Source organism: Anomaloglossus baeobatrachus, chromosome 9 (assembly GCF_048569485.1).
Source record: "Anomaloglossus baeobatrachus isolate aAnoBae1 chromosome 9, aAnoBae1.hap1, whole genome shotgun sequence".
In the NCBI taxonomy this organism is placed as follows: domain Eukaryota; kingdom Metazoa; phylum Chordata; class Amphibia; order Anura; family Aromobatidae; genus Anomaloglossus; species Anomaloglossus baeobatrachus.
Genome location: NC_134361.1, coordinates 51,126,795 through 51,153,045, shown reverse-complemented (window position 1 = coordinate 51,153,045; position 26,251 = coordinate 51,126,795). Strand labels below are relative to the sequence as shown.

The window sequence follows — 26,251 nt, the reverse complement described above, 5'->3', positions numbered from 1 at the left end:
TGTTCCAGCAGGTATGTAGGTTTTCTTTTTTTGGCTTTAGGCTGCAGGCTCATGCCATTAAGTAGGTGTAGACAATCACCTTTACAATAACTGGTGTTTTATTTATATTTTTTTCATAAATCAATAGCATATGTGAAAATACATTTTTAACTTTAGGCCTAGGACACATGCCGAATTAAACTGTCCGAGTAGAATGCGATTGAAGAAAAAAAAAAATCCGATCCATTTTTGCTCGCACCCATACAAGTCTAAGGCTAGGTGCCCACTGGGACAACGTACCCGCAGGATTCAGCCTGCGGGTATGTTTTCAGTAATCGCAGGTTTACGGTACAGCTCCTCCCCTGGAATCCGGGCTGCTAGTCCATTGCTGCGGGATTTCGAGCAGAAATTGTTGCGGTATAACCTGCGAACAAGTGCGGCATTTGTGTGAAATACCTGCGGACGTCCCGCCCTGTGCATCCATAGTATATTCATGCAGAAATATCTGCGGATGTCCTGCCTTTTATACTATGGAGGCACAGGGCGGGACGTCCGCAGGTATTTCACACAAATGCCGCACTTGTTCCGCAGGTTTACCGCAACAATTTTGCTCGAATCCCGCAGCAATGGATAGCTGCGGATTCCGGGGAGGAGCTGTGTAAAACCTGCAGAAATACCCGCGGCAAAATCTGCGGGTACGTTGTCCTGTGGGCACATATCCAAAAGGCCGGTGTCACACTTGCAAGTCTCGCATCGCAGCACACGGAAAGGACTCACACTCTCCGGACAGAAGTGGGTCGGTTGCAAAGGGATGCATGCAACCCACCCGCTCCTGTGAGGAGAGTGTGAGTCCGTGACGGGTGATGCAACGCAAGACTCGTGAGAGATACACGTGAGCCACTCACAAGTGTGACACATCACACTGCACTTGGATGACACCAGAGTGCAGTGCAATAATCGCATCAGCTGACAATGGAGGACATGGGGAGATTAATCCCTCCTTCTCCTCCGCAGCTGTAATCCGATCGCAGTATCGGATCACAGTATAATACGTGGCTCACGTTGGCAGCAGAGCGGGAGTCGGGGGTCATTAGCATAGTGCTCCTGATGCACTTCCATCAGATGCTAAATGCTTGTGTGACCTTAGCCTGATTAGCGAAATCTTCCTCATTGTTGTCTTGAAAGGAACATTAATCAAAATTCTAAAATCCCCAGTGAAAATCCGTCTTCAGTGAATACAGATTTTTCCATGACTGGGATAAAAGATGACAGTTGGTGCTCATAAAGCTCTATGAAAAACGGTAACTGTGGTTTCAGGAGAATGTGCAGCAATTGTCTGCATCTTCATTTTGCTCTTCGTTCCATAGAATTTTGAAAACACCAAATGTCATCAAGGGAATGAGGAGAGCTTTCAGTCGGCCGTATGAACGCACAACCTTCAACTTGGGTATAACCAGCTTTGGTCTCATACCAAGGGAAATAGTGCCGGGCTAACAGCTCATGCTCAAAACCATACAGTTTGGCACAAGCTTAGGCCTCATTTACACATCCGTGTTTCCGGCACACGTGACATCCGGTTTCACAAGTAACTGACATGGACACACGTAGACCCATTAAAATCAATGGGTCTGTGCTCATGTTCGGGTTTTCATAAGGGTGGGTGTCTGTGTGGAGCACACGCGTGTCAGTGTACGCCACATGGCGATATGTCCGTTTTCATGCAGCAGCACGGGTGTCACAAGGACCGCACACTGATGTGATCTGTGTGACACGTCCCGGAGAAAACACGTGGCTTTGAAATCAAATGATTTTTTGCTGTCTCCGGTGCTGCTGTTGCTTCCGGCCCTGCTCATTATGCTCATGAATATTCACTGCACAGAGGACCCAGCAGCAGCGCAGGCAGCAGGGTTGGGGACAGGTGATTATAGAGGTTCATGCTGTCTATGTGCTATGCAGATGTCACACAGATAGCACACTGACAGACATGGACACATGCACATGCACATGCACATGCACACACACACACACACACACACACACACACACACACACATCTACACCACGGAACGGGCAAAACGTGTGTGTTCTGTGTGTGTTGTGACAGTGTGTGTGTTCTGTGTGTGTTGTGACAGTGTGTGTGTTCTGTGTGTGTTGTGACAGTGTGTGTGTTCTGTGTGTGTTGTGCGTGTGTGTTGTGAGAGTGTGTGAGTGTGTGTTTTTTTCACGGACGTGTGAAAGAGGCCTTAGGAGTAGTACATAGCTATAAACACACATCCCGGAGGATCCTAGGGAGCCTTACTGTACCTAAAAACACACAAAAACATCATGCCTTAGTCAAATCAGCCATAGTATTACTAAAGTGTTCTCCCGTAGAAGCTTCTAGGGGGAATATTTCTGAAATCTGGTGCCATGAGGAGCACCTGACAGTGACGCACAAGCTCTCGACAGCCCAGCCGTAGAGTCCTGGGGACTTCGTGTGAGGTCTAAGGAGTCGTTTTGACATTTTAGGCCCAAAATAGGATAGGAGTGCGAGATACTGACGTACGGGCCGCATGACGATTGTAACAGAAGAACTTTCCCGAAAACTGCAGACGGAGATTGTCCAACGGATCGATATCGAGAGGTGACCTGGGAACACGGCGTGACCTCTGCCATTGTGGAGTCGGCAAGGGAGAAGCCGCAGGCTGAAGACTTCAGCATGAGGAGATAAATGACGACGAGGCACAAAAACTACCGAGGAGGAGGAGGAGAAGCTGGCACGTAACAGAAGATGAAGCAGAACGTCCCGAATACAATCATCCCGGGGCGGACGCTGCCAGTTCTGTACCAGGACATGATTGATGACACAAGCACTATATATGAGGCGAGCAAACCTACGCTGCGGTGACGGGCTTAACCCCTGCATTGCCCGAAAAAGACTTAATAAAAAAAAACAAAAATTGTAAAAATGTATTTTGGTCATACAATAAAACATTTTCTATGAATCCAACTACAAAAGGAAGCTTATCCGTCATCTCCGATAAACGATAGATTAGTACGATCAAGTATATTACGCAAGTATAGAAATATCCGAATATAATTAAGGTGCCTTCTGCTATGAATGGGACGTACCGGTAACACTCTAAAATACAAGAGTAACACGTCATCCGTGTCTGACGCTGCGTCACTCGGAATATTTGTGTGTAATACCTTCTAGGACTTCACCGGAGATTGGTGAGGGGGCGCTGTCCTATCTACCGAGCAGCTATTGCTATATTCTAAGAGGAATTTTCAAATACCCCCCCTATCAGGATCGGCAATCGGGCCCCGCAAAGATAAATAAGTTGTCACCCATTCCCCGTCATATGATGGGCACAGTCCTTTACAGGGAACCTTGCAAAGTATAGGAGAGGCGTTATCATTAAGGCTACTTTCACACCTCCGGTTTCTGCAATGCGGCACAATCCGGCACTTTGCAGGAAAATCGCAACCGTTTTTTTTTTTTGCTGCCGGTTGCGTTTTTTCTGCATAGACTTTAATTAGTGCCGCATTGTGCCGCAAAGCCTTGCGTTCCATCCGTTTTTTGCCGCATGCGGCAGATTTAGCCGATGCGGCGGCCGGATGGAACGTTGCCTGGCACGTTTTTTCGTGCGGCAAAAAAAACCCGCATCGCGCCGCATTTGGCCGATGCGGCGCATTTTTCAATGCATGCCAATGGCGGCCGGATGCGACGCGATGCGGCAATAGCCGCATTCGGCCGCCGCATGCGGTTTTTGCCACTGCGCATGCTCAGTAGCATGCCGCAAGCGGCAAAAACCGGACTGGCCGCAAAGGAAAAACTTATGCAAAGGATGCGGTGTGTTCACCGCATCCGTTGCATAGCTTGCACAGCCGGATTGAGCCGCACAGCTCAAGCCGGATGTGTGAAAGCAGCCTAAGGCTAGGTTCGCACACTGCGTCTTTTTGATGCTGCGTTTTTGTGCGTTTTTGGCCGCTAAAAATGCACAAAAACGCACCTGCGTCGAAAAAACGCATCAAAAAAACGCGTTTTTGCCACAATTTGGTGCGTTTTTGCCTGCGTTTTGCTGCGGTTTTGATCTCTGCGTTTTTCTGCGTTTTTCCAATGCATTGCATGGGGGGAAAATGCAGAAAAACGCAGGAAAGAATTGACATGTCCAATTTTTTTTTTAACTCAAAAATGCAGGTAAAAAAACCAGATGTGTGCGGACAGCAAAAATGAAAACTCATAGACTTTGCTGGGGAAGCAAAGTCCTGCAGTTTTGAGGCCAAAAACGCACACGAAAAACGCGCAAAAACGCCGCGAAAAACGCACTGTGCGCACATAGCCTAAAGGGAACCTGTCAGGGCCAATATGTATCCAGAACTACGAGCAGTATTTCTAATCACTGCCTAACTGTCCCTGTATATAGAGTAGACCCGAATTTCCAGCATTATAGACACATACAAGACTAAGTTTGGGTCAGGAGAAGATGCCGTGTCGAAAATTATTATCAATAATAATTATTATTAATAATTCATTACATTTATTAATAATAATTATTACTATTATAATAATAATGGTAATAAAGATTATGAATATTTATTATTATTATGCATATTTTTATCATTATTTTCATAATAATTATTTATTAATAATAAATGATAAATTAATACATTTATAATTTTGGATTATTGTTAATAATAATAAATAATAATAAATAATAAAAGCCTCCAATGTAGTACAGTTCACCTGATTCCCTATGCTGCTTACCTCCTGTGCAGGGCATTGCAGGACCTAAGGTCCAGCAATGCCCTGCACATGACATTAAGTGACATACCTAGATCAGGAGAACTATACTACATTTCTAATTGGAGATATTTACTAATATTATTATTATTACACCTACTAAATATTGGGATAGGATTTTGGAGATGGGAATAACCCTTTAAGTCTCTTCTACTGATCTATGTCCACAGCTCCCCTGCACATCTATGCGTCTCCACGATTACAAAACAATAAATATCCTGTGGACTCCATTGGCTAGAAAGGAGGAGCACAGAATAAGACTCACCAAAGGGTCAGTCTGAGGTTGGTAAGCATGCAGACACATGGCTATGCTCTGGAGCTGTATAGACTGGAAACTGCAGATTTTTATTTTATTTTTTTGAAATCAGGAATTTTCACAAAGTTGTTTTAGAAATTAATTAAAACAAGGAACATAATTCACAAATACTAAGTATTCAGTCCCTATTGGAAGCACATTATGGGGTCCGAAGCAGAACCCCACCTGATAGAAAACAATTTAAAAGGTCATTTGATCAGAGGAAATCTGAAAGCATGCAAAGTCTCCGCATATTCTCAGAAGGAACCATCGCATTTCTTTCTTTGGACCTAAAGGCTTCTGGAAAGGTCAGCGAGTTCAGGAATGCAGAATATGACAGCTTTTGCTTTCTACAGAGATAACACTTTTTCCAACCAATGGCATTTACAACGCAGGACGTCAGATCAGATTTTAGGCCTCAGAGCAGGGAAATCTGCAAGATGTGACGCAAAGGAGGCGCAGAGGATCAGACAGCGGGTAGGGAGCAGCGGGGGCGGCCAAAGGCGGGGAGGGATTTTTTTGTTTTTTTTATTTCTCGTTATTTAACCTTTGCTAGCCATTTATTGTATAAGATGACAGCTCCAAAAAAAATAAAAAAAAAATAAAAATAAAATTTGTCCATCTTCTAAAGAAAATCTTTCAGGTGATTCAGGGTGCCTAAAGTAAGGGTAGGATGAATCAGAGCCCTGCTGCGAAACGGCAATCAGGTATATTATTCTCTGGAACACTTCGGCTTTTCCCGTTGCTGTTGGAGGCAATTGACAGGCCACTTGCTATATACACGAATGTCAAAGTTTGGGCAGCATGATCGCTTTGGCTGGTTCCCTTAAAATGAAACACAAATGACACTCGAAAATTATTTTGCCAACAAAAACGGGATTTAAAATCTTCACAAGCTCTCTGTACAAGTCTATGAGAGCCAGAACGAGGCTCTCATAGACTTGTATTGAGCTGTGACCTACAGCGTGATGCATGAAACACAGAAGCAAACTGTAGAAGACCGACCGGAGCGACGGTGATAAACGATGAAGACGTGTCAGAGGGCGGGTATAAGGGTACGTGCCCATGATCAGGACCCACTGCATCCTGGACGCGACGGGTACTGACCTGCAGGGCCGTAAGTTTCCTCTGCAGGAGACCACAGTTGCTCGTACCCACGATCAGTGTTCGGGGCGCTGCGGTCTCTCGCTTGTGTTCTCCTTACGGAGGACGCTTGCGACTCTGTAGCAAAGAATTGACATGCTGCGGCTCGGAAAGCCGCACCGCAGTTTTCTAGAAATCCCATCCACTGTCTTCGTACTGTACAACGCAGCGTTTTGGATGCAGCTGAAACGCACTTAATGCATAACGCTGCAAACACTGATCGTGGGCACGCATCCTAAGACAGGGGGCTTAGATTTAACACTAGAAGTCCCAGAGAGGGGTCATTTGACATTTCTACCATTGAAACCCTATGGAGCTCGAAATTCCTGGGACTTGTAGTGTTAAAGCACCAGTCCAGTGGTAAAATTGAAAAAAAAATCCCACTGGAGTGGTGCTTTGATGGGAGTCATGTCTTCATACCTGTAAGTGTAGGTCCACATGACCCTTTTCTCCATATCCAAGAATAAGGGTTCAATTATGTTATTCAGACTCTGATCAGAGTGGGATCCGTTTTTTTGGGGAGGTGGAGAGAAGAAAAACAAAAGGTTCTCCACTTTCTCCATTCTGTCAATCGATGAAAATCAGACCGTACTCAAGATATTTATCAGTTATTTTTGTCCTATTTCATTTTGTGCGGTTTAAAATGCTACAAATTTGTCTTACGCGGGCAATAAACTTGGTTAAAAATCGGATTTGAATTGCTCCTTGAGATTCGCGAGCCCCTGTGCTGCCGGTGGAGGCAGAATGTGGACATGCCGTTCCCGCGCTGGCAGCAACACGTCTGATAATTCCGATCTCAGGACCTCGGGCCAATTTATAGCGCTGCTCATGTGAACAAGAGGCGTCCAGGAATTGGGATCAATGACCTCAGGGCTGAACTCTTTAACAAAAGGAAAACATTGACAGGCAATAAGCTGCAACGCCAGCTTTATGGCAAACTACAAAGCGTTTGGCGTGATAGAGACTTCATGACCGCGCTGCTTTTTCGGCCGTTTCAGAGACATCTTATTATTTATTATTATAGCGCCATTTATTCCATGGCGCTTTACAAGTGAAAGAGGGTATACGTACAACAATCATTAACAGTACAAAACAGACTGGTATAGGAGGAGAGAGGACCCTGCCCGCGAGGGCTCACAGTCTACAGGAGGAGAGAGGACCCTGCCCGCGAGGGCTCACAGTGTACAGGAGGAGAGAGGACCCTGCCTGCGAGGGCTCACAGTCTACAGGAGGAGAGAGGACCCTGCCCGCGAGGGCTCACAGTCTACAGGGAATGGGTGATGATACGATAGGTGAGGGCAGAGCTGGTTGCGCAGTGGTCTACTGGACTGAGGGCTATTGTAGGTTGTAGGCTTGTTGGAAGAGGTGGGTCTTGAGGTTCCTCTTGAAGCTTTCCACGGTAGGGGAGAGTCTGATATGCTGAGGTAGAGTGTTCCAGAGTATGGGGGAGGCACGGGAGAAATCTTGCACGCGATTGTGAGAAGAGGACATAAGAGGGGAGTAGAGAAGAAGATCTTGTGAGGATCTGAGGTTGCGTGCAGGTAGGTACCAGGAGACTAGGTTACAGATGTAAGGAGGAGAGAGGTTGTGCCTCTTGACCTCTTATACCTGTTCACATGCCCCGCTAGAGTATATACATGTCACCCCTGCTACGGATGGGTTCGGATACATATACGGACTGTTATTCCCATACGGAGAGCAAATTTACAGCCTTACAGGCAGGCGTGCGGCAATCGTCTCAGCTCAGGAGACTCACCGGTGGTGCCACGATATTCCGATCAGAGTATAGTCTGTGTTCCAAAGACGCGTGAAACTAGAATGGGTGCATCCATGGAAGAAACTGCATTATAGTGAAGGGTTTTCCCAATGTGGATTGAAATAACGATTAAAAATAATTAAATCATGAAATAGGCTCTAAAAACTAAAAATAAGCCACTGCCCATCATCTAACTCTGGTCAAGTAGGGAACGATAAGGCCAAGTCTTCATTAAAATCCCTACTGTAATTTCAAAAGCTGATGCCTTTTGAACTCCAAACTGACTGGATTTCTTAAAATTTAAACCGAAATTCCCCCACTGATTCTGGGACAGTTTTTCTTTTTATTCTGTGCCCCTCCGCTCCAAAAGGTATGACCAGAAATGCAAAATTTTCCTTTCAACCAACAGGGCGTGTACCACAGGACTCCTCTGCGGGGGTTTGCCTTTTCTCCGCTGATGATGGCCAATCAAAACATGGCCACAACCACAGAAAAATTCTGTGATAAACGCCTAATTGGCTGAAGGGAACATTTTAATTATGGGACATAACTTTGGAAAGGAAGGACACAGAAGAAAAAGTAAAACTGTTCCGGAATCAGGAGGGGAAGCAGCACCAATTCAAGAAGGTAGTAAAAAAAAAAAAAAAAAAATCCAGTGAAAGGTTTTCTTTAAAAGGGTGCCATTGAATGCTATAATTTCCTACAGCAGCTGAGAAGTTAACGGCCAGGGGTTCCCTGTTGATGTGGGGGTTAGTGAAGCCAGACCCTTCATGTAATCGCAAGGTCAGCTTCTAAAATGATCACAGACGGTCCATCCACCACTTGGAATCCCACCGATCCCCAGAGGGATGAAACGTCACCTGAGCTGTGACGTGCACGCTCCATCACGGCTCCTTTTACTTCTTGGGGACTAATGGAGACGGACATTTCTCCCAAACCCATAGAGGTGGTCTTCACTGTGATTTGTAGATGAATGTGGCAAAATCTCTCAGATTATAGATATCCGCTATATATAATCCCAACACAAAAAAACAATAAGGTAAAGAAAGAAGTCATCTGTATCTTTTTGTGTCACTCATTTCTATGTATCCATTATTTCTTGTACCGTGTTTCCCTGAAAATAAGACACGGTCTTATATTTTGCCCCCCAAAATGCGCTAGGGCTTATTTTCAGGGTAGGACTTATTCTCGAGGAAACATGGGTTGGGAGTAAGTTTACTCACCAAAAAAAAAAAAAAAGACAGAACGCCCCCAGGAGAATCATTTTCCAGATCCCAGATGTCTACGTAGCTACCACCATCCGGTAATACCGTATTGTTTCAAGCCGGCAGGGGCACCTGGGACGCAGTGCAGTGGAGCGCTAATTCTCGAGGAAACACAGGATGGGGGTGAGTATAGTCCCTTAAAAATGCACCCCCCCCCCCCCACAGGAGAATCATTTTCCAGATCCCGAATGTCTGCGTCGCACCTACAATTCGGTAATACCGTAATGCTTCCGGCTGGCAGGGGGAACTGGGACACGGTGTAGTGGCGCGTGAGGACCTGCAGTGGGTTGCATAAAGGTATTAATCTTAAAGAAACTTGGGTTGGGGGGTACGTTTGGCCACCATAAAAAGGTAGAAACACCCCCCACCCTCCCCCAGGAGAATCATACTTTCCAGATCCTGGATGTCTGCGTTGCTTAAAGGTCCTCCTGCGAGAAAGTCACACACCACATCCAGTAATCCTGTATTGCTTCCAGCCAGCAGGGTGATCTGTGACGCAGTGCGGTGGGACGCAGCGCCGGGGGCCCGGGCTGGCGACGCAGCGCCGGGGGCCCGGGCTGGCGACGCAGCGCCGGGGGCCCGGGCTGGCGACGCAGCGCCGGGGGCCCGGGCTGGCGACGCAGCGCCGGGGGCCCGGGCTGGCGACGCAGCGCCGGGGGCCCGGGCTGGCGACGCAGCGCCGGGGGCCCGGGCTGGCGACGCAGCGCCGGGACCCTCAGGGAAAACACCGATGCATACAATGCAGGTTCTCCATGCGTTCCACCCGCGTCCCAAGTGTGTGTTCCACTCCACTGCAGGTCCTCCCATTCAGTGTCTGGTGAGTATGACTGCGGGGTCTTCTGTCTTCTCTCTTTTGGGGGTGTCTGCTTTCTATAATGAAGTATCCAGCAGTATCCTTTAACTTTTTTTAGCTGCATGGACACTTCAATATTATCCACAACTAGGGCTTATTTTTGAGGAAACACGGAAGGACGGAGGACTCAAGATCAATCCCTGGCGTTTGGGTTTTCCCCCCCATGTACTTAATGCAATGGATGTGACACAAACTAAGAAATTATTAGGGACATGCTTAGGAAACTCTGGAAATTAAATCCCCAACCACGCAGGTACTGACCACATGCACACCTTACTGACGTACGAGGCTGCCGCCATGTGTGACACCAAAGGCAAGGAAACAAAGAAGCAATAATCCGGCCCGGTCACCAGTAACCGTATAATGTCAAGGTAATGACGTCACCGAAAATATTCCTTCCCATTGTGAAGATGTCTGGACCCTGGGAACGGTCGGCTCCCTCACAGGACGGTGTGTTCTCAGCTCCCCGCCATGTGGAAACCGGATAACAGATTAATTACAGGGCACGGCGGTTCAGGCTCTAATTTAATCCTGACAATGGTTAACTTTAGGGCTGAGCTGAGCTGTAACGCTACAGCGGCCGAGAGGGCGGATTTTAGACCAGAGTTTCGTTCTGCTCGGGTACCCGGTGGAAAATTGGCAAGGGCTTCCTTATGATTTTGCACTTGAAAGACCGAAAAGCACTAGAATTTTTTTTTTTTCCCCAAAATCGGCTTTTAAAGAAACAAATCAACTTTTATCAAGAAAATCTAATGAAATGGGAACAAATATTTAATGTCGGAGTTTTCAATACTGAGGGTACCATCTCACTAAACGACGTACCAGCGATTCCGACCACAATAAGACCTGGTCAGGATCGCTGGTGCGTCGCTACATGGTCGCTGGTGAGCTGTCTATCAGGCAGATCTCACCAGCGACCAGCCACTCTGCGCTTGGTAACCAGGGTAAATATCGGGTAACTAAGCAAAGCGCTTTGCTTGGTTACCCGATATTTACCTTGGTTACCAGCGTACACCGCTTAGCGCTGGCTCCCTGCACACATAGCCAGGGTAAATATCAGGTAACCAAGCAAAGCGCTTTGCTTAGTTACCAGATATTTACCCTGGCTACGTGTGCAGGGAGCCAGCGCTAAGCAGTGTACGCTGGTAACCAGGCTACATATCGGTTAAGCAAAGCGCTTTGCTTAGTTACCCGATATTTACCCTGGTTACCAGCGTACGCTGCTTACAGAGTTGGTGCTCGTTGGTTTCCCGCCGTCAAACACGCCGATGTGTGCTGCACAGCGGGAGACCAACGAGCAAAAAATAAACCAGAACAGTGTGTAACGATCAGCGATTTCACAGCAGGGGCCAGGTCGCTGCTCAGTGTCACACACAGCGAGATCGCTAATGAGGTCACTGGTACGTCACAAAACCTGTGACTCAGAAGCGATCTCGCTATGCGAGTACATCTGAGTCTCTTTTCTTGCTCTAGTATTAGGGCCACTAAAAAGTGTCACAAGGCTTTGTTCACACTAGTAGATTGCGTTCCATATTTTACACCAGTATTTAGTCTCTTTCAGACACATGAAATGCTTTTTAAAACACTAGTAACACTAAACACTATTAGGGATTTCACACCCGGACCTCCTGTAGTTTATCTGAGCCGACAGTAAAATGGTTGTATATCTTGAGCTACAACAACTTTTCTTGAAGGGGTTGTCCACTAATTTTACATTGATTGTCTGTCCTTAGTATGGGTCATCAATGTCTGATTGGTGGGGGTGCTGAGTGTCTGACCTCGGCCAATCAGCTGTTCTCCGTCCCGGCGGCAGCAGCCAGAAATACTCAGTTCCGAATGCTCCATCTTGTGCTACCGGTCACAGCCGCGTACTGCGCGTCCGCCTCCTATTCATTAGAATGGGAGGCAGATGTGCAGTACCCGGTTGCAGCCACTATCAGAAGACAGAGCAGCCCCGGAACTGTGCATTTCCTGCTGCCGCCATCGGGACCAAGTACAGCTGATCGGTGCGGAGTGTCGGACCTCGGCCAATCAAAGATTGATGACGTATCCTAAGGACAGACCATCAATGTAAAAGTAGTGGACAACCCCTTTAAGCTTACGCGGATTTGTGGCTAATCATTTTTGCAACTGGGTTCCATTAAGAATTTTGCCTCATGTAGCCTCCTTGTTACACTTTATTATTGGCTGCTGAATGAGTTAACTGAGTATATGTCAGTGAGCTGGTTGTGACAATGTTAAAAGACTTTGTAACTAGGGATGATCGAATACCTCAAATATTCGCAGAATAGGTCACCGCTATTCGATAATTTGCGAATATTCGATGTGCAATGTAAGTCTATGGGAAACCCGAATAGTTGCTGAAAAAGCAACTATTCAAGCTTCCCATAGACTTACATTGCGCATCGAATATTCGCATAGCTGCGACCTATTCGTTGAATATTCGCGAAGCCGAAAATTGCCGAATATTTGTGATATTCGATCATCCCTATTTGTAACTTATCCATTTTGACATGGACCACAGACCATGTCAAAATTGATATTACAAGGAAACAAGGTCTGAAAAAGCTAAAAGAATCCAAATTTTTTAATGAAACCCAATTGCAAAAATACTTTTTAGCCCCAAATGAATGCTCTAAGAAAAAACAAAAAAAAAAAAAAAATAATGTTCCCAAAGATGAAAAACTCCTTTAAATGTACCAGAGAAGCCTGGAGTAACAAAATCCAATTTTTACGTCCATTAGCAAAGGGTTAAACAGGGCTCATATTATAGACATCAGGAAGTGGCCATAGAAAGTGAAAACAAGGAATAAACCTGCAAGTGTGAATGTGACAGACGACATCACCAAAACCTGCAAGTGTGAATGTGACAGACGACATCACCAAAACCTGCAAGTGTGAATGTGACAGACGACATCACCAAAACCTGCAAGTGTGAATGTGACAGATGACATCACCAAAACCTGCAAGTGTGAATGTGACAGACGACATCACCAAATATCACATCTTTCACTGTAGAATTATCCTTCGGGATCAGGCACTAAGATGGGCCTTGGCAAAAATGGTAACCAGGGCCTAAAAATGAGGGCCCATTTCACAGCTCTAGTCCTCAGGTAACTTGATGAGTTTCCTTTCCTTCCTAAGTGTCACAAAGTTCTTCAGTATCTTCACTGAGGTGCCAAGAAAGGGTTAAGCTCTGTATACTGGGGAGAGGCCCTGTCAATCCCCTCCGGCCATCCTTCCCTCCACATCGCAGCGGGGGCTTCCCCCGGTCCAGAAACATGTTTAGCTGTTACATAAACCGTCTCCTCCTCACGGCCCAGGGGACGGAGACGCAAGTGAGGAGGAATGACACGGGGCATTGCCCTCGTCCTCCAGTCACATGGCCGCTTTCATTTTTGTCAAGTTACAAAACTAGTTCTGACAATCGTGACACGAGCCAAGAAGCCAAGAGCAGAATCTATGAGCCCCGCAGCCTCCGGCACACGGCCCTATATACATCTATGGACACGTATGATACCTCTGTCAGCCTCCATTATTACTAGTACCAAGCATCCGAGCATGGTAGTGCCCGCTCATCACTAGTTACTAGTACTGAGCACCTGAGCATGGTAGTGCGCGCTCATCACTAGTTACTAGTACTGAGCACCTGAGCATGGTAGTGCGCGCTCATCACTAGTTACTAGTACTGAGCACCTGAGCATGGTAGTGCCCGTTCATCACTAGTTACAAGTACTGAGCACCTGAGCATGGTAGTGCCCGCTCATCACTAGTTACAAGTACTGAGCACCTGAGCATGGTAGTGCCCGCTCATCACTAGTTACAAGTACTGAGCACCTGAGCATGGTAGTGCCCGCTCATCACTAGTTACTAGTACTGAGCACCCGAGCATGGTAGTGCCCGCTCATCACTAGTTACAAGTACTGAGCACCTGAGCATGGTAGTGCCCGCTCATCACTAGTTACTAGTACTGAGCACCCGAGCATGGTAGTGCCCGCTCATCACTAGTTACGAGTACTGAGCACCCGAGCATGGTAGTGCCCGCTCATCACTAGTTACTAGACCTGAGCATGGTAGTACCCGCTCATCACTAGTTACTAGTACTGAGCACCCGAGCATGGTAGTGCCCGCTCATCACTACTTACGAGTACTGAGCACCCGAGCATGGTAGTGCCCACTCATCACTAGTTACTAGTACTGAGCACCCGAGCATGGTAGTGCCCGCTCATCACTAGTTACTAGTACTGAGCACCCGAGCATGGTAGTGCTCACTCATCACTAGTTACTAGTACTGAGCACCCGAGCATGGTAGTGCCCGCTCATCACTAGTTACTAGTACTGAGCACCCGAGCATGATAGTGCCCGCTCATCACTAGTTACGAGTACCGAGCACCCGCGCATGATAGTGCCCGCTCATCACTAGTTACGAGTACCGAGCACCCGCGCATGGTAGTGCTCACTCATCACTAGTTACTAGTACTGAGCACCCGAGCATGGTAGTGCTCACTCATCACTAGTTACTAGTACTGAGCACCCGAGCATGGTAGTGCCCACTCATCACTAGTTACTAGTACTGAGCACCTGAGCATGGTAGTGCTCGCTCATCACTAGTTACTAGTACTGAGCACCCGAGCATGATAGTGCCCGCTCATCACTAGGTACGAGTACTGAGCACCCGAGCATAGTAGTGCCCGCTCATCACTAGTTACGAGTATTGAGCACCCGAGCATGGTAGTGCCCGCTCATCACTAGTTACGAGTATTGAGCACCCGAGCATGGTAGTGCCCGCTCATAATAATGAGATGCCGGAGTTTCTCCTGGCCTACACTGACCAGAAGGTAACATTTCCGACAGAGATGAACCATCATAAATGAATCTCTGTAGAAATAATTTCTCATTCGGTATAACAGGACAAAGCCTTATATATGCAGTCTGGGCGTCACGTACTAGATATTCATAACCCTCGAGAACCAATGAAGAAAAAATGGTGGAAGACTCAGGCAACAGAGTTTGAGAGGTAGAAGGTTGCTCTTGACGGTCAGGTTTTCCCTAGAGTTCCACTTTAATGGCCCACAATGTACTCTACGTGCCCAAACTTAGGAATCTTTGTTCAATAGTCATTTTAAGAAGCACTTAGCATCGCAGAGGGGCGAGCTAATCACTGAACATCGCAACGACAGGTAAAGGAGATCTGATATCTGCAGAACAAGGAAAGCTCTGTTCTTCTATGGGAAAGAGAGAGCATCTATATGAGCAAAAATAAAGCCAACCCAGCACAGTATTAGCTTACTCATTTTTTGAAAAGGCTATTTATAGGCAAGCAGAAGGTCTGCCAGGAAACACTTCGAGACGTTCATTATTCAATGTCATTGCCAAGGTATTGCCTGAATCGGGCCCGGGCCAAGAGAAAGTGATGAGAGTGGGTGAGGGGTGCGGAAGCTTGTCCCAACAGTACGAGAGCAGGTAAAGCCCAAGCGCTGCGCCTGTGACGGCTTGTTCCATGGAATCATGTGGAAAGACAGACAAGGTGGAAAAAAGAAATGTTTGTAGATCTCCGCGACGGGCGACCCACGCAGCCAGCGGAGAACATCCACTCCATTACAGTTCTTGCAAGATGGATCGGGGGATTCATTGTTATGGAATTCAACCTCGACGCCCTGGGACGGCTTAGAGAATGGAGAAGTTGAGGCTGAATCATATGGTTGGGAAGGGGCCGATGCCAATTCCACAGCTGTTCAACTGAAACAGTCCGTACTTGCCAAAGATGAGAACATAGCATAGGTGGGAACAGCTGGAGAGGAGAGGCATCCATTTCTAAAGAAAAGGAGGGCGAAGGGGAAGAGCACCTTAAAGGGAACCTGTCACCAGGCTTTTCCCTTATGAGCTGCGGCCACCACCAGAGAGCTCTTATATGCGGTATTCTAGAATGCTGTATATAAGAGCACAGGCCGCTCTGTATAATGTAAGAAAAGACCTTTATTATACTCACCTAGGGGACAGTCCGGTCCAATGGGTGTCGTTGCTCTTCGGTCCGGTGCCTCCTCTCTGCAGCGATCACCGTCCTCCTTCTTCTGAATTCTGGGGGAATGACGCGTCCTACGTCATCCACACTAGCCAGCATGGAGGTCCTGCACATGCATACTTCTCTCTACCCCGCTCAGGGCAGATCAATGTATTGTAGTGCGCATGCGGTCTTTAACCTTTCCTCGTGCCTGCACACTACAGTACTTCACTCTGCCCTCAGCAAGGCTGATCAAAGTGCATTTGCGCAGAACCTCAATGGCGGCTAGTGTGCATGATGTAGGACGCGTCATGCACACGGGCCTCAGAAGAAGGAGTACAGCAATCTCCGCAGAGAGGAGGCGCCAGACCGGAGACCTGCGACACTCATCAGACCGGACAGTCCCCTGGGCGAGTATAAAAAGTGTTTTTTACGTTCTACACAGGCTCTTATATACAGCATTCTAGAATGCCTTATATAAGGGCTTACTGGTGGTGGCCACAGCTCATAGTCGCCAAATCTGATGACAGGTTCCCTTTAAAAGGGGTTAGTCTCATCTCCAAGATCCTATCCTAATATGTAGTAGGTGTAATAATAAAATTGGCAAATACCTCCAATTAGAAATGTAGTGTAGTTCTCCTGATTACCTCATGTGCAGTGCATTGCAGTAGCTTAGATAACCATGGCTATGACCACTAGTAACTATATATACTAAACTCCTGCAATACCCTGCACATGAGGTAAGTGACATAGCTAATCAGAACTATACTACATTTATAATTGGAGGTATTTGCTAATATCATTATTAGGCCTACTACATATTGGGATAAAATCTTGGAGATGGTGATACCATTTTAATTCAACTGCAAAAACATACGTCTACTCATACCTCTCCGGGCCTGTTATTTGGCAACTGTACCATTTGTTTGGTCTGTCCACACCCCATGTCAGATTGGATGGAAATGGGTCAGTTATATTATAATTATTTTTTTTTTAGTAATTTACTATAGATTTTTTTTTAATTTTATTTTTTTATAATATATAATAAATATATATTGTAAAATAAAATAAAAAATAAATAAAATAAAAAGATTTTTATATAATATATATAGATAGAGATTATATATATATATAATCTCTATATATTTTTTTTTTTTTATTTTATTATCTATTTATTTTATAATATTTTTTTTATTTTATTATATATTATAAAAAAAATAAATAAAATTAAAAAAAATAAAAATCTATATATAGTAAATTACAAAAAAAAAAAAAAAAATATGGTGCAAATTGACTCTCAGGACCCGGGCCTGAGACAGCGTTGCCAGTCTGTGGCTACCGGATAGGAGGCCTGTGGACCGCCCGTTGCACTGCCGAACCCCCTGTTGCTTTTATGATTAGCCAGCCTAGCGTGATGTTTTGTGACGTTTCACCAGGCCGGCTAACCAAACAAAGAGCCATGGATGCTGGCACGTTCACAGGGCTTCTTCTCCGGCAACCACAGACTACAGGAGTTCTGCTGGACCAGATTCTGTGAATCAATTAGTAAAAATCTCTATTACGCACCTGATAGATCCGCGCTGTTTCGGCGATGATCTGCCCAGCAGCAAAGAAATCCTGACTGCCTATGTGACCACTGCAGCCAATCACTGTCCTCAGCGTTATATTGGGGAGGGCAGTTATTGGTGGCATGGGTCATGTGGCTAGTAGGGGGATGTCACTGCTCCTCATTGACATCGCTGACTAGCCACATGACCGCTGCAGTCCATCGCTAATCTTACTCACTTTCATGTGGGTAGTCTTCCCCATTAAAAAAAAACACCATTGCCCTCCCCTTTTCATTACGCGGCTGAATTTGTGCTCTTTTTTTTCTTCTTCCCATAAATTGCGATACTAGAGTCAACAAGGCTCACATGACTGATAAAGACTATATTTGGATAAACTGTTGAGTCAGGCATTTCCTCTTGCTGTCATTCTGAGAAGGACGCTCATTTCCAGATAAGTGTCAATAAGGAAATTACCGCAATAATAATGTGCAACATGGCACAAAGCGTCATGCGGTGCAAAAGCATCGACGAAAAAGAGGGGGAAAAAAAGGCACTCGACGGGAACATGAGGAGACGATGGCTGCAGCACATTTTAGATATACTGCATGTGCCATATGGCTCTGAGGTTTTAAAAAAAAAAAAAAAAAGCATTAACAGAGTGGAACTCACACCGACAGTAATATTCGGTAACCGCAACATCACGGTAAGGGCTCATTCATACGTCAGTTTTTCACGTACACGCTGAAGTCATATTTGCCAATAGATCTGGTAACATGTCTGTGCATTTTTTATTTTCATTTTTTTTTTTTTTTTTAACAGACCGCGTTGTACGCAAAAAAAAAAAAAAAAGAAAGAAATGTCCAATTTTGATCTAACAAAAAAAATATTGTGGCACTCAAATGCTAAAATATGTAACCATTGAATATATAAAATTGGAATTTCATTACGACTCTAGAAACTATGTTAAAAAAAATCAGGTGCTTAGCGCACAGATTGGCCACTTTATGAGAGCCCAACAGCCAGTGACAAGGCGTATCTCTTTGTTGGGACTCTAACCTCCTTGGGATGTAAGCCTACAATTTTAAGGGAAGGACACTTTCAAATTGTAGGCTTACATCCCAAGGAGAGGCACATAGGGTTAGAGTCTCAACAAAGAGATACGCCTTGTCACTGGCTGTTGGGCTCTCATGAATTGGCCATATAGCCAGCGACAAGGCATACCTCTTTGTTGGGACCCTAACATTATGAGCCTCTCCTTGGAATGTAAGCCTACAATTTTAAGGGCAGGAAATTTTAAAATGGTCAGCTTACATCCCAAGGAGAGGTATATCAGGTTAGAGTCCTAACAAAGTGATACGCCTTGTCGCTGGCTGCTGGGCTCTCATGAATTAGCCAAACAGCCAGCAACAAGGCGTATCTCTTTGTTAGGACCCTAACCTTATATGCCCCTCCCCGAAATGTTAACCTACATGTCCTGCCCTGAAAATTGTAGTCTTACATCCTGGGAAGAGGCATATAAGGTTAGGGTGCCAACAAAGGGGTATGATGCACCGGCGTCATCAGGAGATGGGATATTAGTGTGATATATTATGTTTACAAATGGTATATTATTAGGTTCTTTGCACTACAAATATTAGGGAGTTGTCATTTAAGCAGTTTTGGTCTCTATAGCACCTCCATATAGGATCCAGAATACAATGGGGCTTATTTATTAATACTGAAGTTAAATGAAATCTGTCTCTAGGTTTCTGCAATTAATTGGAGAGCAACATAATGTAGGGACAGAGATCCTGATTCCAGCGGTGTGTCACTTACTGGGCTACTTAGTGTAGTTTTGATAAAATCAGTTTAATCAGCAGATTATCATTACAGGACTACTTGGCTTGCTGCAGGTAGTCCAGCATATTCATGAGCTCTGTATAACTGCTAGATCTACAGCAGAGAAAACATTGATTTTATCAAAATGACAGGAAACAGCTCAGTAAGTGACACATCGCTGGAATCAGGGTGTCTGTTTCTACAGATGGAGGAGCAAAAACCTGGTGACAGATTCCCTATAATACTGAAATTTATGGCAATGCAACCCAACCACAGCAGAGTTGGGTAATGAACACCTATCACCCCTATCAGGTCTTCATCACAACAGAGCATGTTGTCAGTAAGAGGGTTGAGCAGAGTATGGCTGAGTTCACATGTCCAGTAATCATCCATTAGAACAGATCCATGGGCAAAAAAGTTGTATAAACATAACTTTTTTGTCCGTTTTGAAAAAAATATTTTTTTGCCAGATCCGTTTTTTTTTTTGTTTTTTACATTGGAGTCTCTGGAAAACAGATCTGTTAACTGATTGCTATTTACCCATGGGTTTTTGTTACATTTGTAAAGGATCCGTTTGTTTTTTTCTTACTGGATCAGTTTCAAATGGAAGATAAAATAGCAATCCGTTAATGGATCTGTTTTCCATAGACTCCCATGTTAAAAAAACAAAAAAACAAAACATCCTGTAAAAATCTATTTTTTCAAAACGGACAAAAAAGTTGGGTCTGCAGAACTTTTTTGCCAAAGAATTCATTATAACGAATGATTACTAGAGATGTGAACTGAACCTTACTACTGAATCCTACCACAGAACGATACCACAGAACGATACCACTGAGCCCTACCACTGAGCCCCACCACTGAGCCCTACCACTGAGCCCTACCACTGAGCCCTACCACTGAGCCCCACCACTGAGCCCCACCACTGAGCCCCACCACTGAGCCCTACCACTGAGCCCTACCACTGAGCCCCACCACTGAGCCCTACCACTGAGCCCCACCACTGAGCCCTACCACTGAGCCCTACCACTGAGCCCTACCACTGAGCCCTACCACTGAGCCCTACCACTGAGCCCCACCACTGAGCCCTACCACTGAGCCCCACCACTGAGCCCCACCACTGAGCCCTACCACTGAGCCCTACCACTGAGCCCTACCACTGAGCCCTACCACTGAGCCCCACCACTGAGCCCCACCACTGAGCCCTACCACTGAGCCCTACCACTGAGCCCTACCACTGAGCCCTACCACTGAGCCCTACCACTGAGCCCTACCACTGAACCCTACCACTGAGCCCTACCACTGAACCTGCCTGCTACTGTGGAAAACTATGGATGAGAACAGAGCAAATACAAAACCGGAAGAGAAGTAAAGGCACAACGCAAACACCAAGAAGAGGGTGCTCAGTAGCCATATTGTTCCAAGTAGACACTTGTTGAGCAAAAAAAGTCCTTACAAATACACTGAATTAATGGGATTATGACATTTTCCAGAACTTCATTCCCCTACAGCAGTCATAACGCTGCAGCCTAGGATCTCTGTGATGCCCAATAATGAACCCATCTACTGTCAGGTAGGCTTGGATCGCAAGTTCTCCATAGGAGAAAAACTATTCAATTATACCAATCAGATTCTGATCTGATTTTCATCAGAGCAGGATCCGTTTTTCTCAGATGTGAAGAGGAGAAAAACAAAAAAGGACCATGCCCATACCGCACTTGTTATCCAAGTGTAGTCCGATTTTTTTATCACAGACCCATAGACAAGAATCTCCACATGCGATCGGGTTCATGGGGGCAAATTGAATTGTGGGATGAGATATATATATATATATTATAATATAATAATATCTCACTCGGATGGAAAATACAGCTGTCTACACGAACACTCACTTACTGAAAAGTCTCCATATCATTAAGGCTATGTTCGCACGTTGCTTTTTTTTCCTTGCAGATTTCAATCAATACTGCATGGAAAACTGCATCTTAGCAAAGTCTATGAGAATCCTGGAGTGCTGTGCATACGTTGCTTCTTTTTTCCTTGCAGATTTTGTTGCAGAAAAGAAGCATGTCAATTCTTTTTGCTTTTTTTCCAGCGTTTTTCTTTTTCCAATAGATGGAAAAAAAAGCATGAAAAAAAAAGCATGAAAAAAAAAAAAAGCATGAAAAAAAAAAAAGCATGAAAAAAAAAAGCATGAAAAAAAAAAAGCATGAAAAAAAAAAAGCATGAAAAAAACGCTTTTTAGGCAGCTTTTTTTCCTGCCAAAACATGCTTTTTATGTGCAGAAAAAAAATCTGCTACATGGGCACATATTAGGCTATGTCCGCACCTTGCTTTTTTCCTTGCAAATTTTAATAAATATGGTACTGCATTCCAGCAAAGTCTGAGAATCCTGGACTGCTGTGCACACGCTGCTATTTTCCTTTCAGATTTTGATGCAGAAAAAAAGAAGCAGAGTGTCAATTTATTCTGTTTTTCCCTATCTCAATAGATAAAAAAAAAGCATGAAAAACAATAAAAGCAGCAAAAACGCGCTCCTTTTCAGCAGCTTTATGTGCAGAAAAAAAATCTGCCACATGTGCACATAGCCTGTGTGTGCACATAGCCTATGTTCAGTAGCCAACAAGATAAGGTCCAAATCAGGGCCTGAGTACACCAGTATGTAACACCACTAGACAATACATAGTATAATCTCAGATAGAGAGAAAAAAAAAAAAATCATACAGTGGTGGGGAAATTGGCACCTGAAGGACCTACCTGTGGTATGTATAGCACCCAAAAAGGGAGTCTGTCAGCCTCACATGTGGACCCGATCCTGACACGTGTTTCGCATGTGCTTCTCCCGTTGAAGCACATGCGAAACACGTGTCGGGACCAGGTCCACATGTGAGGCTGACAGACTCCCTTTTTGGGTGCTATACATACCCCAGGTCCTTCAGGTGCCAATTTCCACAGCACTGTATGATTTTTTTTTTCTCTGAGATTATACAATGTATTGTCTGGTGGTGTTACATACTAGTGTACTCAGGCTCTGATCTGGACCTTATCCTGTTGGTTACTGTTTAATGTATGGACATTCCATCACTCCACTAGCCCAGGGGATATACTACTGATATCTTTGGTTACAGATATGCCCCCCTGGGAAAAAGTAATACCACTTTCTTCCCAGTTTTAGTTAAGGGGTAGTCTTGTCTCCTTCCCTGGGAGCTTTTTCTCTCTCTGTCTCATCTAATTGGATTTTAACTATGTATGTCTAACTACTAACTGTCATCACATGTAATTTTCATATTTGCACTTTTTGTAATAAAAACTGTATACTTTTTTACAATTGTGATACAGTAGTTTTACTTCAAAAACATGATAAATACCCCTTAGGCTATGTGTCCACGGTAGAATGTTGCTGCGGATTTTTCCGCATGAAAATCCGCCGCTTTCCCGCAAAATCCGCACCTTTTCAAAGGTGCGGATTTACCGCGAATTTACCGCGGATTTTGGTGCGGATTTTTTTTTTTTTTTTCCCCATTCTGAGGCCAAAATCCGGATCAAAATCCGCAACAATAATTGACATGTTCCAGATTTTTCCGGATCAAAATCCGCACCAAATCCGCCACGGAAAAACCCGCAGCATGGGCACATCATTTCCAAAATGCCATAGAAATGGCTAGGAAGTGCCGCTGCTGCAGATTTTCGGAAAATCCGCGGCTTTTCCGCGAGAAATCCGCGGCAAAATCTGCGCATTTTCCGCAGCGTGGGCACATAGCCTTATTGTCCACAAGTTTCTGTATGTTCTCACACTGCATCTTTTTTTTTAAGCACAACGATGCAGCGTTTTTGTCCCCCCACCAAAAAAAAAAAAAAAACACACCAGCGGCAAAAACTCATGCATTTTTGCCGCATTTTGTCCAAAACTTTTTTTTTAAAAAAAAAAAGTTTTGGACAAAATGCGGCAAAAACGCATGAGTTTTTGCCGCTGGTGTGTGTTTTGTTTTTTTTTTTAAAGTCAAAACTATTGACTGGACGGGCTCAAAAACGCAAAAAGAATTTACTTACTGCATCTTCAAAAACACAGCCAAGATGCAGCTAAAAAAGATGCAGTGTGGACAGCAAAATAGAAATCTCATAGACTTTGCTGGGGGAAGGAAATGCAGGCATTAGGGTGCATCTTTGTGACCTCAAAAAATGCACCAAAAACGCAGTAAAAGATGCAGCGTGTGAACATAGCCTTTAACTCATCATAATTGGGATGTGACCCATAAAGTCATTCCTTGGACACTTTATCAGGATCATATTTGGGGCAAATGTCGAACATTCGGATTAGTCTGAAAAAAATGCAAAAACAAAAAAATAAAATTCTTAAAATAAAATATTGGGTCTATAAAGTTAGTAAAAGTAATTTAACATTTAAGTGCATCTTATTGTACAGCGCAGCAGTATATGTTGGCGCTATAATACATATATATAAAAAAATTAGATTATTAATTATTAACACTGCCTGGGTCCCACGTGTTAAGTGATAGTGATGAACGCCATGCCACCTTTTTGCCAATGGTCTCATCAGTGAGGAACTGGTGCCACCTTTTTCTTACCGTGGCATTTTCTGCCACTTTTTTGGGTACCCAGTGGCTCAGATTGTATAACTCCATGGCACATACCCCTGTACAGTTCATTTCTACATGGAGTACTGAACGGAAATGTGGCAAAATATTACAAAACTCCATGTGGAATAACAACCAAAGCAGCAATATAAGGAGGAGATGACAACTCAGGGGGATTCTGGGAGTTGTAGTTCCCCAGCAGTACAGAAAACCCGCTGCTCATCCATCAGTTGTAACAAAACGTTTGTCACTTCCCAAACTTTTCCCAACTGTTTACAAATAAAGCAACAAAAGGATAAATAAACAAAATAGTTACAGTGATGCACAACCCAACCAGCAATATTCTGTATTCTTCACCCCCAAATCTCACCCGTCTCCCCCTTTTTTTTTTACTGACATGAGCGCCCGCCTGCAACAAGTAACTGTCCATAGGGGTGACGTCAACCAAAAAGTCAATAGCCCTTTGTTATGACTTGGACCAGGAGGAGGGGGTAACCCTGCACCGCCTGAATGAGCAAAAGGATAAGGGGGGGGGGGGGGAGTCCTAAAATAAAGAAGAAATCAAACATTGCCAACTAAATGCAAGAAAGAACTGAAGGAGGAAAAAGAAAGGGAGGAGGAGGAAGAAGAGGGGGGAGAGGGAGAAAAAAAAAAAGTGAGCAGGGAGGGCGCAGGAGCCTCTCCATCTGCAGTCACTGAAGCCTACGTGGCATTTCCAGGAGGCAAAGACCAGAGGGAGGGAGGGGGCCACAGACTGAGGGCACAGAGGGGGCAACCCGGGAGTCTGCACCCACCATTAACCCACTGGCTGCCGGTTAACCCCTCCTCGACCAATGCAAAAACCCATTGGACACAAAAAAATTTCAAAGCAAGCCCAGGACACAGCACGATCGTGATCGGTGCCCGGCAGTGCAAAACTGCAATAATGGCCTGCTATCAGGCTGGCCGGCTCCATTCTCCCTATAGGCATGTGGAGCTGGGTGGAGGGAGATGCAGGCACGGAGCCGGGGGTACCCAGGATCTGGGAGTACCGCTGTTTACCAGTGCAGAGGCGCTCACCTGTGCGGGAGGTGACAGGGGGTCGCCCGGTGTCCGTCGCTTCCCTGCTCCGCGCTGTGTCCCCCGGGGACGCCGCAATCTCAGTGCGCAGCTCCTCCACTGCCGGGCTGCAGCGCCATGCTGGAATGTGGGGAGTGCGCAGGCGCAGAGGGGCCGGGCACAGGCAGCCCAGACAGGAGCAGCCCCTCACTGGCAGCAGAGACACTACATCCCCCTCCTCTGCACGGCCAGGAAAATCCGCCTGACCCCCTCCTCCTCCTCCGAGCAAATAGTTTCACTGCATGGGAAATCCACACACAGCCCCTTATTGTGCGCAGCCTGCTGAAGCCTCCACTGTTCTAGGCTCACACAGCCGGGCCCTTTAGGCTACGGGGTTTTTGGGGTTGTTTTTGGAATGGATAAGTTACACATTCCTCCTCAAAAACTGCTTGAAAAACTCTTCCCATTAATTTCTATAGGATGTCTTCACAGTGGAAAGTCTCCAGAAATCCTCCACAAAAACGCATCCCAAAAACTCAAAAACATTAAGCTGTGTTCACACAGGACATTTTTGCTGCGGTTTTTTTTTTAGCATGGTTTTTGTTTTGGATGAGGTTATGTGCCCACATTGCTCTTTTATGTGCTTCTTTTAGGCCTCGTGCCCACAGGACTTTTTTTCATGCTTTTTTTCCTTGCTTTTTTTAACCAATAAAAAGCAAGGAAAATGCATCCCAGCAAAGTCTATGAGAACCATGACATGTTGCGCCCACAGTGCTTCTTTTTTTCCTTGCTTTTTTTGTTGCTGAAAAAAACAATTTTTCTGCTTTTTTTCCTATTTTTTTCCCCCTATCCCAATACATAAGAAGAAGCATGAAAAGAAACATGAAAGCATGAAAAGAAGCATGAAAAGTAGCATGGATAATAGCATGGAAAGAAGCATGAAAAGAAGCATGTAAAAAAGCATGAAAAGAAGCATGAAAAGAAGCATGTAAAAAAGCATGGAAAGAAGCATGAAAAGTAGCATGGATAATAGCATGGAAAGAAGCATTGAAAAAAAGCATGAAAAGAAGCATGTAAAAAAGCATGAAAAGAAGCATGGAAAAGAAGCATGGAAAAGAAGCATGAAAAGTAGCATGGATAATAGCATGAAAAGAAGCATGTAAAAAAGCATGAAA

At 45.1% G+C, this 26,251-nt stretch overlaps 1 protein-coding gene across 1 annotated transcript in view; it reads right to left on the bottom strand.

Annotated features, from left to right (window-relative positions):
* Nucleotides 1-25,214, bottom strand: part of LOC142251165 (fibronectin type-III domain-containing protein 3A-like) — a 184,852-nt gene extending 159,638 nt beyond the window's left edge. The window contains 1 exon segment of the mRNA XM_075323707.1: nucleotides 25,098-25,214. The gene's annotated coding sequence lies outside the window, so the exon portion shown is untranslated.
* Nucleotides 25,215-26,251: the final 1,037 nt, after the last annotated feature.